General features: G+C 34.5%; 2 long non-coding RNA genes across 4 annotated transcripts in view; one reads left to right on the top strand and one right to left on the bottom strand.

Annotated features, from left to right (window-relative positions):
• Positions 1–16,268, top strand: part of LOC116239119 (uncharacterized) — a 328,962-nt gene that overhangs the window by 104,502 nt on the left and 208,192 nt on the right. For both annotated transcript variants that reach the window (XR_016466097.1, XR_016466098.1), the window contains exon 5: positions 3,633–3,748. This is a non-coding gene — a long non-coding RNA (uncharacterized LOC116239119). The remainder of the gene's footprint in view (positions 1–3,632; positions 3,749–16,268) is intronic.
• On the bottom strand, positions 162–8,364 carry LOC149918204 (uncharacterized). 2 transcript variants are annotated; one of them, XR_016466100.1, is made up of 6 exons: positions 8,287–8,364; positions 5,984–6,111; positions 5,434–5,616; positions 5,195–5,307; positions 1,721–1,816; positions 162–708 (listed from the first exon to the last, which is right to left on the bottom strand). It is a non-coding gene; the product is annotated as an uncharacterized LOC149918204 (long non-coding RNA). The 2 variants fall into 2 exon arrangements; XR_016466099.1 differs by having other exon boundaries at positions 5,195–5,616.

Below are 16,268 nucleotides of genomic sequence, written 5' to 3'. Positions count from 1 at the left end.
ATATTAATAATAAAAAATCCCAATGTCCTTAATCAGATTATTCCTAAAAAATTAATTTTATTCATACATATGTATTGATTGTATCCCGCTATAAAGGTTTTGAATTCCACAGAAAAATGAGTAATGCTACAAGTGCATTTACATGCTCCAGACACTAACAATTAAAGCAGAAAAATTTCATTTTCTTTCCCACCAGACATTTAATATTCTCTTGACTTTGCAAGCTTCTGCCTTTGATTCTCCTGTCCATTCTCAGTCTGGACTCAGAGTCACTATAATTACACTCCAATGAGTTGTTCACTTTTGAGAAATCAATTAGCTTTACTGGTTTATGGTTTAGTGGATATTGCCTTTCAGCTTTGGGAACCTTTCTTCCACTGCTTGCAAATTTGTGCAAAGATCTTGCTTCTGTGTTTACTGTAAACAGGCTATGAAATCTCCTGGCTACTGCTGTTTAGAAATCTTCACTCCCCGAAATATGTTTTCATATCTACATTTCCCTTTTCTCAGGAAAGGGGAGAAGAAATAGTTTCTCCATCTTCTTTTGCCTGAGCATCTCACAGTCTTGCAGAACCTGAGATCAGGACCTGACTGATGCAGAAGGGAAGAGTCCCTCTTGACTATTTTGATCCTGTTTCAGCTCTCATCTCAGATGATATGTTGCTTTTTAAACTGCTCCTCCACTGATAGGAAACAGGAGAGAGGTAGCTGGAACAGAAGACAACACTGCTTATTTTATAATCATTAATGAAAGACTTTGTCACAAACCTAGTGCAGCAAAAACATTTTTCCTGACTTAGACATTGGAAAAGATATAAACCACATGTATGTAGGATCTTAGGCAAACAATGAGGAGAGAATCTGCTAGTCTGATCAAATTCCTGATGCCTACTTGAGTGAACATATTGCAAATTATGTATGTGATATTTTTTTGATAGAGAAATGGATTTAAGTGAAAGAGATCTTTCTTTGTCTTCGTTGAATTGGTTTTTTTCCATGTCAATTTTGGAGTTGTTTTACATTTATAATCATCTTACTTGTTATCTTCAATATTTGTTTCCTTTAACAATAATTGATAATAGGTATTGAACAATTAATGCAATTTTCTTATAAACAAAGAGCAGGTCATATCAGTCCAGTGAAGTCTAATATGGTCACTTCTTTATAAGTTCCCATGTAATATATTCTTTTGTGCACTTTTTAATGTTTTATTAAAATACAAATTATTTTGTATTATTCTGTTTTTATCCACTACCTCTCTGACAGAATTATTAGAAGAATAAGTAAGCCTCATGTTTCCTAGATATAATTATTATTTCCATTATACATTATTTTTCCTATTTCTTCTTGTTGTATCAGAGTTCATGGGAAGGTAGATCAGAATATATCAGAAAGTTAGCATCTCATAGCTTTTATAAAATGTTGTACGAGTTGTTAACAATAAAGTAATGGAACAAGAAAGTAGTATGTGAATCACAAATTCATTGCAAAGACAAATCCATGCCTCTGATCTAGTTAAGATTTAAAATCTTTTGTTTGCAAGAGCAGTCCTCCAGACCTCTTCTAACACTCATACTGAGAAGCCAAAAGCACACACAGATTTTCATTTTAAATTACCCATTCCTCTTGTTCTCTACTGTTTATGCCCTGTAGCACTGCGTGACATTTCATACAGAGTGCATTACCATACAACTGGAAAATATAAAATTATAAGAATCACCTGCTTCTGATTTTCCCATTATACGTCAATCAGGATGCAGACATGCTTTTTCCAAGGTATTTGATTTCCTACAAGAAGTTTCTATTCTTCATTGACCTGTGATTAAAGTGTGGCATTTTAGTAAATAAATGGAAGATACTCTACATAATTCAATGTGGAAGTTATGCTTGAAAGGCAATACAGATCTTTGACCTGTATCATGTAAGTACCAGCAAACATCATAGAGAATGTATTCTTAGATAAAATCTGTAGAGTACAGAGACATTTTAATGCTTAATATTTTAAAGCAGTTATAATGTAGAAGAGAGAGAGAGAACATCAAGCAGCTTGTCAAATTGTCTTTTTATCAACTAATACAGAGAAAATGATTTAAAAAATGTAAATAAATATGTATTTAAAATAAGTTACATCCAAAAATTCATTATAATTTTCTAAAGTATTGGAAATTGTATATTGCTTTGAGAACAAATTTTTAGCAAACTCATGACAAGTGCTAAGAGCAGAAAACCTGTTAATATCAAAATAAAGCTGAATTATTTTTTGCGAGTGATTCACTACAAAATGTGTACTGTGATATAAGGTAGATCTTGATCACCAGATGAAGTGTATTTATCTTTCTACTCAGGCTAACCTTGGTCTAGATACAGTTCCTAGATAAATGAGATTCTAATCTTGTTCCAAAAGACCTCGTTGTTTGATTGAGCCCTGCATGCAGTCATTTCTTGGCTGTTGTCTAGGAAAAATACTTGCTTATTATTATTATTTTTTATCACAGCAGTGCCTGGGAGGCCTGATAATGCTCTGCTGTGTCAGTTGCTGTACAAATATACAAGGAAAAGACCACTGAAAACACAAATGTGAAATATCTGGGCTTGGGTAAAGATCAGAGAGTAAAAGGGAAAACAGATCCATAGGGAAAGTCCAGATTGATTCTGTGAAGTGGAAATTAGGAAAGAATGACTTTCCATCTAGTGTTCCTAAATGTTGCAATCTCCTGGTTTTATGGTTAAAATTAAATTAATTGTGAAGCTCCTGTCCTTTATTGACTGTATCACTGTAAGGCAATCCACCCATTCCACAGTAAAGGCAGAAGTAGTCATTGGAAAATGTAGTGTAAAGTATCTGGTATTTCTGTTAAGCAGTATAGTGTTTGAACTGGTACATGCATCTATGTGCAGGATCATAAATTTTCCCTATTGATACTGTAATCATAGGTAAATTTTCTGAGGTATTCAACACTTTCTGAAAAACATAGCAACAAAATTACAAAAACTAAGTAAGGAAATGTTCAGCAACAGTGCTTTACAAAGTCCTTGTAGGCACATAGGAATGCAGTGCTTATTTTCATTTGTTAGTTTTAACACACTTAATAAGGTCTTGTATAAGCTAATAAACCAGTTTGGTCAAGCAGGGAGAAATTTAAATGGGGATAAAATGGTGCAAATTTTCCTAAACAAGTCCTAAGGACTTCCCTGATGTAGGAATGATGAGATGGAGTTATAACAGGCCAGTGTATCCTCCAACTCATTTTACCTGATGTCCTGTGTATGTATCACCTGATTCTTTCTGTTTTAATATTATCAAATTTGTCTCTTCTATGGTAGGTGATTTGTTGCTAGAAATGCCAAAGTTCCTGTAGAATGGAGACTGGGTTGTCACTTTTCATTTCACAAAGCCAAACCACTTTGTCAGTATGGTGAAATATGTCTGTACAATTGTCAGTAGCCTCTTATGGAAGATTGAAATACATGATCTGCTTTTGATCCTACTGCATATACTTTTTAATTGTCAAGTAACCAGCTAACTCATTTTTTTCTCTGAAGGATAGTAATTTCGGTCCTTTTTTTTTTTTTTTTTTCTTTTAATATTATTACTTAGATATTTTAATTTCTCCTCCTCTCTGATTTTGTAGGTTCTGGTGCATACAAACTTGTGGTGAAGTATGCTTTCCACATTTCTGCATGTGACTCTGAAGTGGAGCATGTTAAGAAACCAAAAAAGACCACTCTTGGCCCTGGAAAATAGCAGGTTAGTCAGTACAGCCATTATTAGACAATTTTTGTCTAATTTTGCTGAAGTGGTAAAACTTGGACATGTTGGATAACATATTCAATCCAGTGTGTTAAGCTCCATGAGTATGCACAATACTGTCATATAAAATAATGTTTACAAGATAAATAAAATTATTACCGTGTATAATATGTTTATAAACATGTGTCCTCAGAATTGATGAGTGTTCATTGTGAGAAAAATAGAAATATTCTTCTCTCTAGCATTGCTGGTTGATAAAGTATAACATACTTTCACATACAAAAATTAGGCTTACATTATGAAAACAGAGCAAGATGATATATAGTGTTTACAGTTCATTTGAGAGTAAAAGAGGAAGCTTGTTTTCGGAAATTTCAGTGAGATATTTGTAAACCTAACAATGAATCAGTAACAGGTGGTCCTGTCTTTCTGTTGAGTAACAGTCTTCTTTTCATGTGAGATAATATAAGTGACAGAAATTTTGGGATGAGCTCATCTCAGTTGAGTTGCAATCCTGCCTTAATCCTATGTTGCATGTAGTTTCTCATCCTGTGTTCACAAAAATATGATTGGATACAAAACTGCAGACAATACAAAAGTCATTTATACAGTATGTCATGGAAAGCAACATAGTACATAAAATTCAGTATCATGATTACTATTTCTAAATGTAGCATCAAACTTCTTGGAGTCGTATTTCTGGTTCCTTTTCAAATATAATGGCAGTAGTCGCTATATTTAAAACCTTTTTCTTTTACAATCATAGTTTACATCTGTGGGAATGATGTTTTTTTCCAAATAAATGGTTTATAGTGTATTAGTAGGGAAGAGGATAAATGGCATTCATAGCATCTACTTATTGTTTTAACTCCTACTTGCATTAACTAAGAATACTGCGGTGTGTGGTTGTACAGCCTTGGTGAAATGCTAGACTTTATAAAAAAAACTTTTTTACCTTCCAAGATTATAGTCAGCTTGCAAGACCTGAGAACTTTGCTGATGCGCAAAAGAAATGTACAAACAAAGGAGCTCTCAGGTCGTACAATGTGTATATGTTCTCAAAAAGCCAGTTAAGAGGAAGAAAAAATAAGATAAACCTTTGGGAAAGACAGTTAAACTTCAGTGTATAAATCCAGTTGGCGGAGATTAATCTAGTGTACTTGTCACCCAAATACTGAATACGAAAATTAAATGTTTATGGTAGTTTAGCTTATCTCAGTGTAAACATAACCTAGAAAATATCTGAGAAGTTTATTTATCCTTATAGGAGAAAGGGCCAGTGAGTTACTTGTCAACCCTGCTGAATTAGTCCTTATAATTCAGGCATAATGCCTCTTTTGCTTGTACGTTGAACCAGCAGATGATCTGGGACTTTACTCTCAGTGACAAAGTCTGTTTTTGTATTTGCTAACCTGCACACTTGAACTTGAAAGTCAAGCTTACCTTTTCTACTCTTCTTTCCTACATGCACACTGTTTCTCCAAGGCATTGTCCTGTGTGTTAATATTAGTTTCTTGCTCAGATATTGTGCAACTGGCAGGAAGAGCTGTTTAAGACTGAAAGTTATAACGTTCAGGATAAGAGCTCATTAAGTGAGAGCACTTGCAAGGGGAAACTTGCAAAACTGTCTGAGAGACAGTGTTTTGCATAGATTACTAAAAGATAAAATATCATTTGTTTACATGGTGCCTTAATAAACTTCTAAGGAAAGAGTTGCAGACTGAATGACTATTCATTTCAGTGTTGAATGGGGTGATCCATTCCATGTCTTTCATCTCACTGGATTCCTGGCAGGACAAGGTTTTTGTGTGTTCCAGGACTTTTCTAATTCACAATGTTGTTTTTTCAGCTGCTTCAGAGGCTTTCTGCAATGAGAAAAATATTTTTACTTAAAGATTACTTGATGTAAACAGGGAATTTAATGAGAAGCTTTTGCACTCAAATTAATAGTGAATTGTTGTTGGCTTCAGTGAAGCTATCTTGTTTTATGCTAACTGTATGCCTAATGCCTTATTTCTGTTCTAAAATTTTCTGGGGATAGCTACACATTTGTTCTCATCCTACTTTTCTAAGTGCTCCTTCTCATGTCATATCAAAAACGTTAATACACACAGATTATTTGACTACTCTTTTAGCCTAATTTGTAAAATTCTTATGCTTCATTAAACATAGCCTTCAGAACTACTCATGGCAATTCAAATGAAATAATTTGTTTCTTCCATCTATACTAACCAGTAATTAGTCCTACTACATTCATCTCAATTACAAGTCTGTGGGAGTTCATCAAGTTCTTCTGATTGATTCCTTTGCATTGATTGGTTAGAATCACTGTCCTGAAGGAGATGTAATGGTGTGTAGTGCTGAAAAACAAAGTAGTCAACATGTATTCTTTGTTCATTATTTGTTACAGATAGTACATACAGTTAAAACAGCAATAACTGTAGTAATTGTAAAGCAGAATTAAGTATCCCTACAATATAATAGCAGTACGAAATTATTTGTATTGTTGTCAAATTGCTAGTCATTACTTAGTTTTAACTGCACAGAAACTCATATTCAAAACTCTGCTAGAGTTTAATATACCATAAAAGATTCATTGGTCTTAATTCTTTGAGATAACACTGCTAGGAGACAAAGTATTAGAGAGAAAATCTCACACAAGGCACTTCTGAGTTCTATGTCTGAAGAAATCAAATGGAGCCTGTCATATGTATATAGAGTTCAGTCTACATCTGTGTCTTTCATTAGTTCTGAATATTGTAGATATCACATTGCTCATGATTAAATATAAAAGAATACCAAGAATGACACAGAATTTAAATTCCCGTGTAATTCTGATTAATAATTTCTATTCTTTCCCCTTGCAGTCTTCAGATTTTACTTGTAAATGATTGGAGGCAGAAAAATATGTTATGTACTATGCAAAAAGTATATATTTTTTTACAGATTTATCAGCAACTTTAACTGTGACTTTTTCACAAGTGGACAGTACTGTGTGACAAATTAAGCAAATAAAATATTCCTATCAAAAATAAAGAAAAAAAGAAAAAGGTGAGTGGAGAAGATGCTTAGTTAGTCACTGGAAATTTGGGACACGTTTTTGTTGACCTGAGGAAAGCATACATGTAGCTTAATTATGTGCTTCACATAGCATTAATATTCTTTGTTCAAATCAGAGGGTTCTTAAATTTTTATAGAAGCATTCGTAACATTTCAGAGCTAACAAGCAGCAGCAATACAATCACTCTGCATCTGTTTGTATTTTGAGAACAAAGAGTGCCTTCCTTTTATTTTAGTGAAAGAACCCAATGTGAGATTTCCCCACTTTAGGAGAAGAATAGCATTGACTAATTTTTCATAGACTTATGCAGGTAGGGGGATATTCTTTCATATTTTGCTTTAATTGAAGCTCCATAGTGGTTCCGTTTGATTTGATAGTGTGCACAAGACTTTTATTATGTTCTAAGAAATGCAACTATTAATACCGTTTCCTTAATGTTTATGTAGCACTTCTGAAAAAACTGTATTTTCTTAAGTGCCCATGTTTAATTTTCTGAAGTTGTATTTAGGCATGAATTAAGCATGGCAAATGCAAAAAACCCAAGCAATAAAGCAAAATTGTATTGCATGCTCTCCATCCTTTACTATTTTATATAATGATTTTAAAGAATGGAATTGAATTTGCTAGCCAAACCTGATATTAATTATTCTACTTATTACCATTGAGATAAATGTTGATACCAGCTCATAAAAATACTTCTGAAGAGCAATAGTTTTCTGTGTACATGAAATTTGATTAAATGTAAACAATTTCCAGTAAAATTTGGAGTTATAGATAAACTCAAATGATGGATGAGGAGTTCCGTTTCCTTATTGACGTGTGGAGAAAATGCAAGCGTAACTGTTATTTTGCTTAGAATTAAGGTTGGCTCATTGAAATTCTAGGAAAGCTAGAGAACTAATAGGGAAAACAAACAATCAAGCAATAGGACTTCAGGGAAAAAGCAGCATGTACTGATATATTGAATATACTTTCAATAATTTGGACAGAGAAAGAGTGTATCTTGAATGTAATTTGAAGGAAACAATATTTTTTTGTTTTTTTTTTTAAACAAGAAAGTTTCTAAGAAGAGTGCAGATTTATAACTGTCTGATGAAACAAATATTTGGAAGCTGCTGCTGCTAGTGGTTACTGTTATTTACCTTGGAGAAGATTAATGCTATTACACAGAATCACCAAACTGTAGGAGTAGCAAGGAACTTCTGGAGATCATCTAGTTCTACCCCCCTGCTAAAACAAATTCTCTTGAGTAGGTTACACAGAAAAGCATCCGAGTGGTTTTTGAATATCTCCAGAAAATGAGACTCCACAACCTCACTGGGCAGCTTCTTCCAGTGCTCTGTCACCCTGCTTGGAATTCTGCTAGCTGCAGGACTCAAACTAGATTCTGCATTTCTGATCACAACTCTCTGAGCTTTGCCAGTCAGCCATTTCTCAACCATCCTTACTGTCCGCTCGTTTACCCAACACTTACTAAGCTTGCCTTTGAGGATGTTGTGGGAGACAGTGTCAGAAGCCTTGCTGAAGTCAATGTATACAACATCCACTTCTCTTCCCTCATCTATCCAGCCAATTGTGACATCATAAAAGATGACTGATCAAGAATTATTTCCTTTTTGTGAATCCACATTGAGTACTCCTGATAACCTTCTTTTCTATAAGTTGCTTGAATCCAGAATAAGTTGTTCCATCACCTTTCTAGGGTCAGAGATGAGACTGACTGGCCTGTTACACATAATACTTTTCCAAGAGACCATCTGATGTTGGAGCCTGTAAAAGAACTGTTGTGGGAAATACAGAGATATAGGTTGATTTTTGCCCAGAGTTTTGATTAAACACATTTAAACTAATCAGCACACATAGGAAAAAGGTAGAGATAAAGAAAAGTAAGGGATGATGGAATGCCATGCCATGCAGAGAGGGGAAGGAAGATCTTTATGATTGCTGTGAAGGAGCACAGCAAAGATGCAAAGGAATACTGATGTATGTATGGTATCTATAAGCATTAAAAACAACAATAAAATAATAATAATAATAAAACTACCCAAAGAGAAAAGAACACCAACCCCTCTAGAGAGACTGAGAATTTTCATGATGGAAGGATCTCTACATCTTGCATGTTAAGTGATTATTAAAATACGGGTTAAATGGAAGCAAGTCAGTTGTGCCAATGAAGGACAGACAACATTTCAGTCGGGAGGGAATGTAAAAATGGCCATGCTGGCTCAGATCAGTAGCCTATGCTGCTGAGTGTATCCTTTTATCTGAAAGTAAGAAAGTACACAGATACCATTGAGTCAAACTTTGAAACACAGGGTGAACTCAGCTTTCTCTTTTCATACCTCTGATTTTGTGTCAGAAATGGAAGTGGCCTGGGAAGGAGGGAAGAATGTTCTGGGGACAGTTCATAGTGGAAAAAAAATAGGAGTCTATCAATAAAGAGAGAAAAGATGAGCATGTTTGCATACATAAGACATGAGAGACCTGACTGTGCATTTATAACAAGGAGTCTGATGGAAAGTGTCTTGTCAGAATTGGAACTGTAAGCTTGGAGAATATGCCAATATTTTTTAAAGTGCAAGTCTCTCAAGTGTCACTTCAGTATTGATATATATAGCAATATATTTGATTTGTGAAATTATTTGTGTTTGAATAGTACTTTAAATGCTCTAGAGCTTTTTGAAAGAAGACTCTTATTTAATGAGAGTACTTAGAGACTTTTAATATGTTGTCATTTGTTTCCTTGGTAACTAGTTATTTAAGTACTTTCTCCTGTTACTTATGTGAGCCTTTGTGTTTTCACCTTTGTATTGCAGAATGAATAAGGCAATGGGGATATGAACAAAAGCATAGCGTTCACTTTTTTTTTTTTTAATAGGAAAGAACCTTTAAATTTTGGCATATTACAATGGACTTTCAGATTGTATTAAAAAAAAAAAAGAAGAAGACTACCAAATAGGATCTTACAATCTTACATAAATTAGAACTTGTTCTTTCATGCTGAAGATTTTAACTCTTTAAATAAACTTTGAGAATAGTGAGATTTTGTTTATATCACTTCATGCAGCATTGAAGTATTGTTGTTTCTTCTGGATAGAATGAATCTATTTGCCTTTAAGAAATACATTAGGCAGTGGCTTAGGATAACAGCTAATTGATGTTTTTTATCCTAACTACAAGGATCATTTTGAGGAAATATATTGCTGACAGATAAACATGAACTTTATTTAAGATAACAGGGTGAAAATCTGAACTCTTGCTCAAGAGACAATCTTTTTCTAGTCTAACAGTACAAGAAGCGTATCTGAAACTACCACTGCAACATTAATGCATGCTGTGGGATATCTGATTTTGCTTTTCATTTCACTTTAGATATGGCAGAGTAAATCTGATTGTAGTACATTACTGTTCATCTTGTTGGACCCATAAGCTATGTGGTGCATCTTTCAGTACTGTGCTATCGCTCTGCTTCAGGCTGATTTGGAAGGAGACAGGAAACTGAAACATATATTTCTTCCTGCAGCACTTAGTTTTCAGTTAAAGCCTTTATTCCTGCAGAATTACACTATGAAGTTTTTATCTAGAGGTATCAGGAAGCGTATTCTCAAAAGTTTTATTTTCTACTCTTTTTGGTATTTTCCCATATTAAAAATAGAGGAAAATGCATCTTCACATTACAGCAAGGCTCCTATGATACTATATTTTGTACTTCTTGTCACCTGCAAAAAGCAGCCTGTGAGGTCCAGTTTTCACTGAAGATAATGATTATGGAGGAGTTGTACACTGTAGGCTTAAAAACAAACAAATAGCTGACCAGCAAGTTTTAATGGCATTCAGTGAATAATCTCTACATTTAAATTAATTCAATATAACTTTTCCAGTTCATCATTATACTTATATGGATTTACAGTATAACATTTTCCAAAGCAAATATACACCATAAGCTGGTGATATTTTAGTCATGTACTGTTGGAAAATCAGATTGTTGCAGTGAAAGGCTGTGATTTCTTCAATGGAAATTATATAGTTGATTGAATTTTTTGCTTCAAAATAGTTTAAATAAGGACTGTAGCAATATAATAATTACCAAGAATCCCTTCTCCAGTAGTTATTAAAAGCAAGGTATGCTTGATTGTAAGACACTTTATAAGACGTTGAAGGGCACTGCTCCTAAGATTGACCCATGGGGGGCACCATTTGCCTGACAGCCACGACTTTTTCAATATGATGTAGAGCTTGGCAACTACATCAGCCAGTTTGTTCAGTACCCTGGGATAAATGTCATTGGACCCCATAGTTAAAAATGCTCTGTGAACAATTTCAATTTGAGTACCTTTGATGTTTTTTATCTTTGTTTGTTACTACTTAGGTCCTTTATTAGAAAAATTCATTTACTAGAAAAAGGAATTCTTGCTGCTCCCTACCTATTCTCTGCAAGCCTCTCATGATTTTATAGACCTCTGTTAAATCACTATATCTTACATTACTTTTTTCTTTATATAGAAGAGTTCTAGCCCACTTAGCTACCATTGCTATGTGCCTTCAGTCACCTTGCTGCCCTTCTGAATCTCTTGTAGTTCTTTATCTTAGTATTTCTGAAGTAAAATAGACAAAATTTGTCCTGCTGTAGATTGGGTTTATAAATTTAATTTAATCTTCTAGACCATGTGTTATTGCACTTGAAAAGGTGTGCTTGGAAAGTTTTGTTGACTTCTATTTCTGCAGTACTAACCTGTTTTTGCCTGAGGCTCAGAGAGCTGCACATAGTTTTTGCAGCTGGGACTAACATAGTTAGACTTTTACAGACTAGTTGTTGCAAAAGAAGTGGGAAGACTGCTTTCAAATTTAAGGTGTTTCAATAGGTTGGAATGGGGCGCAGTACAAATACTGTTGGTAATGTGATAAAGAAACCTTGATACCAAATCCATTTGATTTCTAACCCAGAAGATAACAATAGAGAAGAGAAACAATATCAGTGTAATGTTTACAAAATGTACATTCTTTGGTATTACTCAATTACCATGTTTCTCACCATCCATTATAATACTTGAGAATTTATACTGTAACTTATAAATGGGACAAAATTAACCATAGAATTTTTATACTCCAATTCTTGTTTGTTGTTTCTCATGGTTAAACTGGTCTCTTAACTATGTCTTTTCCTGTATTGAAGAAAACAGTGGAGGTTTTCATAGAATCATGGATTGGGTTGGAAGGGACCCTGAAGATCATCTAGTTCCAACCCCCCTGCTACAGGCAGAGACATCTCCCACTAGACCAGGTTGCTCGAAGTCCCATCCAGCCTGGCCTTGGGCACCTTTGGGAGGGAGAATACAGAACCTCTCTGGGCAACCTGTTCCAGTATTCTTACCACCCTCACAGTAAAGAATTTCTTCCTAATATCTAGTCTAAATCTACCCTCTTCCATTTTAAAACCATTTCCCCTCATCCTCTTGCTACATGCCCTTATTATAAGTCCCTCTCTATATCATCTGTAGGCCCCCTTCAGGTACTGAAAGTCTCCCTGGAACTCCCTCCGGACCTGCTCCAACAGCTCCACGTCCTCCTTGTGTTGGGTGCTTCAGAACTGGATGCAGTACCCTATCTTAGCAGCAATTCTCATTCTTCAGTTAAAAAAAGGAAAAATGTTGTTCAGTGGCTAGTATTTATACAACATATCTAATCAAAAATTTAAATGTTCATTTGGAAAATTATCAACTTGTTTTTGGTGGGGTGGTAGTAAATATACTGCCTTTATAATCAAGTACTGAACATTTAATTTTTTCTCTTAAGCTGTTTTAATCTTTGCTTATATATAGTTCTGCATTCTAAATGGAAATGTGTGCTACTTAAAGAATTACCAGATACATTAATACTATTTAGTAATTACTGCAGTCTTACATTTTCCCATATATTGTATTATTAAGGCTACTACAATGAACCACTGGGTATTCTGTATAGTCTTTCAACCTCACTGTACTGAAAGTAAGCATTAACAAAAATTGCTGTATGAAATTTTGATGATCCTAAAAACTATCAATACATGTTAACAATTTCAAATATTTTTGAATGCATTTATGGGCTTTATCCAGTCTTCAGTCCATAATAATACTATTCTTACCCATGTGTACTGGATTGTTTAAGAATCTAGTACAAAACTGTTTGATTACAGAACTCGTGTTACTTTGTCCTCCTTTCATCATTTTTCTTTGTGAAATTTGTATTTGTTTTAGCTTTTCTGAACCAATGTACCTAATGCTGAAGTAGAATTTCACAATTTAATTCTCAGGCTACTGCTAGTGCCTTAAGAAAAGGAAGAATAAAATAAAAAAACTAATTTCTTTCTCCAGTAGAACTAGAGATTAAGAGCAAACACTTAATTTTTGAACCATTTTTATACTTGCACACTCATTAAATATTTGTTCTGTGATAGTATTTCCTATATATTAAAGAGAGGCCAGTAAAATAAATGAAGAGATCTTGAAAGAATTTATCACTAAAGTTATACTCAAGTGCTCTTTAAAACTGTATTGATAATGTCAACTTTTGTGGTCCATCTGATCTTAGAGTATGAAAACTTGCACAGGTTATCAGACATATAAAAGGTTCTAGGGGAATATCAGTAGCAATGGTAAGGAGGTATCTGACTCTTTCTAGGTCAATACCTAAGCTCCTATTGATTTCCAAGAGAGTAATGTATTACTGTTTCCCTGACAGGATGACTCTTCTATTAATGGAAGTGTAATGTCAGAGTCAGCAACCAGAGCCTCAGCAGCTGCTGCAGCTCCCAAGGTTGTGGGTATAAGGAAATCTGTATTGGAGAAAATTCTGGAGCTTGCTGGTTTTGGTTACTTATGTTACATCTTACCGTAGAAATTAACAATGATCCTGGATACTCGTTCATTTCAGGCAATGCTTTAGCAAAACTTAGACTACATTCTGTAAGAATCTGTAAACCCTCTTTGGTTTCAGTCTGGAGAAGAGGGGCTCAGGGGAGACCTTATTGCTCTCTATAACTACCTGAATGGAGGTAGTGAGGTGGGGGTCGGCTTTTTCTCTCTTGTAACTAGTGATAGGACCAGAGGGAATGGCTTCAAGCTGCGCCAGGAGAGATTTAGACTGGACGTTAGGAAATACTACTTTTCTAAAAGAGTGGTCAAGCACTGAAATGGGCTGCCCAGGGAGGTGGTGGAGTCACCAACCCTGGAGGTGTTCAAGGAATAGTTGGATTTTGTACTGAGGGACATGGTTTAGTGAGAACTATTGATGATACATGGATGGCTAGACTGGATAATCTTGTAGGTCTTTTCCAACTTTGGTGTTTCTGTGATTCTGTGGATTCTGAGGATAGTGAAACTTATATCTTAAACTTAAGTTTTGCTATCTGATTGAATTTGATGTGATTTTATAGGTTTTTTTTAGTTGCCAGAGTTTTAGAGGTACCTAAGGGAACAATCTATTCCAGATGTACATTTATTTTAGTTGAGATGGGACATCCATTGTGGTAGCACAGGTGTACTTACTGTCTGCCAAGCCCATGTAGATGGCTTGTTTGGACTAGACGTTTTATTTAGGTTTTCAGATTGGATATTAGAAAAAACTTCTGTGAAAGGTCAGGTGCTGGAACAGGCTGCCCAGGGAGATGGTTGAGTTGCTGTCGCTGCAAGTGTTCAAGAAATGTTTATATGTTGCAGTAAAGGACATGGTTTAGTAGGAAAATATCAATGGTAGGTGGATGATTGGACTAGATGATCTTGGAGTCCTTGTCCTACCTTGGTGGTTCTATGATTCTATTCTATTTTTGCATTGATAAGGCTATCTTAGATGACCACAGTGTACCTGACTAATCCCTGAAAAATGTCATTTTTACTTTCATAAAAATTGTAAGCTATTCTTATCTTCATAGACTGTGTGATCTCTGATATTATTAAAATTAAATTTTACATAGACATTCATTGTACTTATACATTACAAAACCCTAATCGTAATATCTGATAAAAATGGATGTCTAAACAGTGAATTTGTTTTGTATGAAATGTGTCGTTTTTGCTGGGATGTGGGAAATTTTGCTGTGAACATTGTTCAGATAGCTTCAGTAGAATTTTCCCTGAGAATAAATTTGAAGCCTAAACCTGAATTCTTTGAATCTGTAATAGCCATCCTTTTAAAAATGTGACAGTTGTATAACGAGTAGCTATGTCCTTACACAGGTAAGAGGTAATCAACAGAGTCAGCAGTTTTTAAATTGCTGCCTTTGATGAAAGTGCAAAGATAGAGATTCAGCATAAGCTTGAATGAGCAGGTGGATGGTAGAAATGTCATTACATTTTTGAGGGTGCCCTCACTACATGTGTGCTCTGTATCAAAACACTGGCCTTTGCAGACTAAAAATCAGTATTCTCTTTCAAAATCTTAACATCTTTTTTTTAAGGTAAGTGCTTAACTTTCAAGCAGTTAAATCCTGTACGTTTGCACATTATACATCCTATATTAGAGCTGAAGTTTGTAAGAACTATGAGAAATATTATGACATTAAATTTTAGGTAAAGAGATTCATTAGATTAAAAAAAAAAAAAAAGGATCTGCTTAAAAATGTATCGTATTTTTACATTATAGGACTCTACTGAAATAATTTCCTTGTTAAAATGGAAGCATCATAAAAACATGCAACTTCACATTTTACCATGGATGTTTGATTTCTGATAGAGTAAAACACCTTCTAGGGTATGAACAGAGTAAACAGTGAACCCCTGGCCTTCCAGAAGTGTTTGCTTTAATTGGCTGTTAAGTCCACATCTTGGGGCAATGTTAACTACTTCAAGCCTAGGTCAGTTCATACATGATTTTATGCTTCTATGCCCTATATTGAAAATTGAAATTTTAAATGATCCCTGCAGGGATTAAAATACATACCAGTGCAACTACAAGACTTAATTAAAATGAGTCTTCAACCACTCATAAACACTGTTAAATTAGATTTAGGCAGATGGGACAAATTATTATTATTATCATTGTTATGGGGAAAAGACACTATTGTGAAACTGAACATTCTCCCTTGTCTCAGTCTTCAATGTCTCATCCCTATGTCAATAGAAATACCCAAGGAAAACTTCTCTGAAATAAGCAACGTGTCAGTAATATTTTATGAGATTGCAACAACATGGCAGATCTATTCCTTAAAAAAAATATGCACATGAAGAAGGGAGGATTAAGCTTCCCAAACCTTAACAATACCTTTCGTATAATTCACATTACAATATCACCACAAAGGTAGTATGAAATTAAGATGATGCACTTCATTGAAAAAGAACACATGTGGAAGTGATGCATTCTTTCTTAACAAGATGTATAATTATTAAGACCCAGATTTTTCAGCTTTACAATATTGCCAGTCCATGGGTGATCTGATTGTTGTTTTGCTTTATAATGTTTTCTAGACTTTGAGCCTACAGTAGA

Source organism: Phasianus colchicus, chromosome 4, assembly GCF_987193195.1.
Source record: "Phasianus colchicus chromosome 4, bPhaCol1.hap1.1, whole genome shotgun sequence".
NCBI lineage: Eukaryota > Metazoa > Chordata > Aves > Galliformes > Phasianidae > Phasianus > Phasianus colchicus.
The sequence above is the reverse complement of the archived record's forward strand: the minus strand, read 5'-3'. Positions and strand labels throughout refer to the sequence as shown.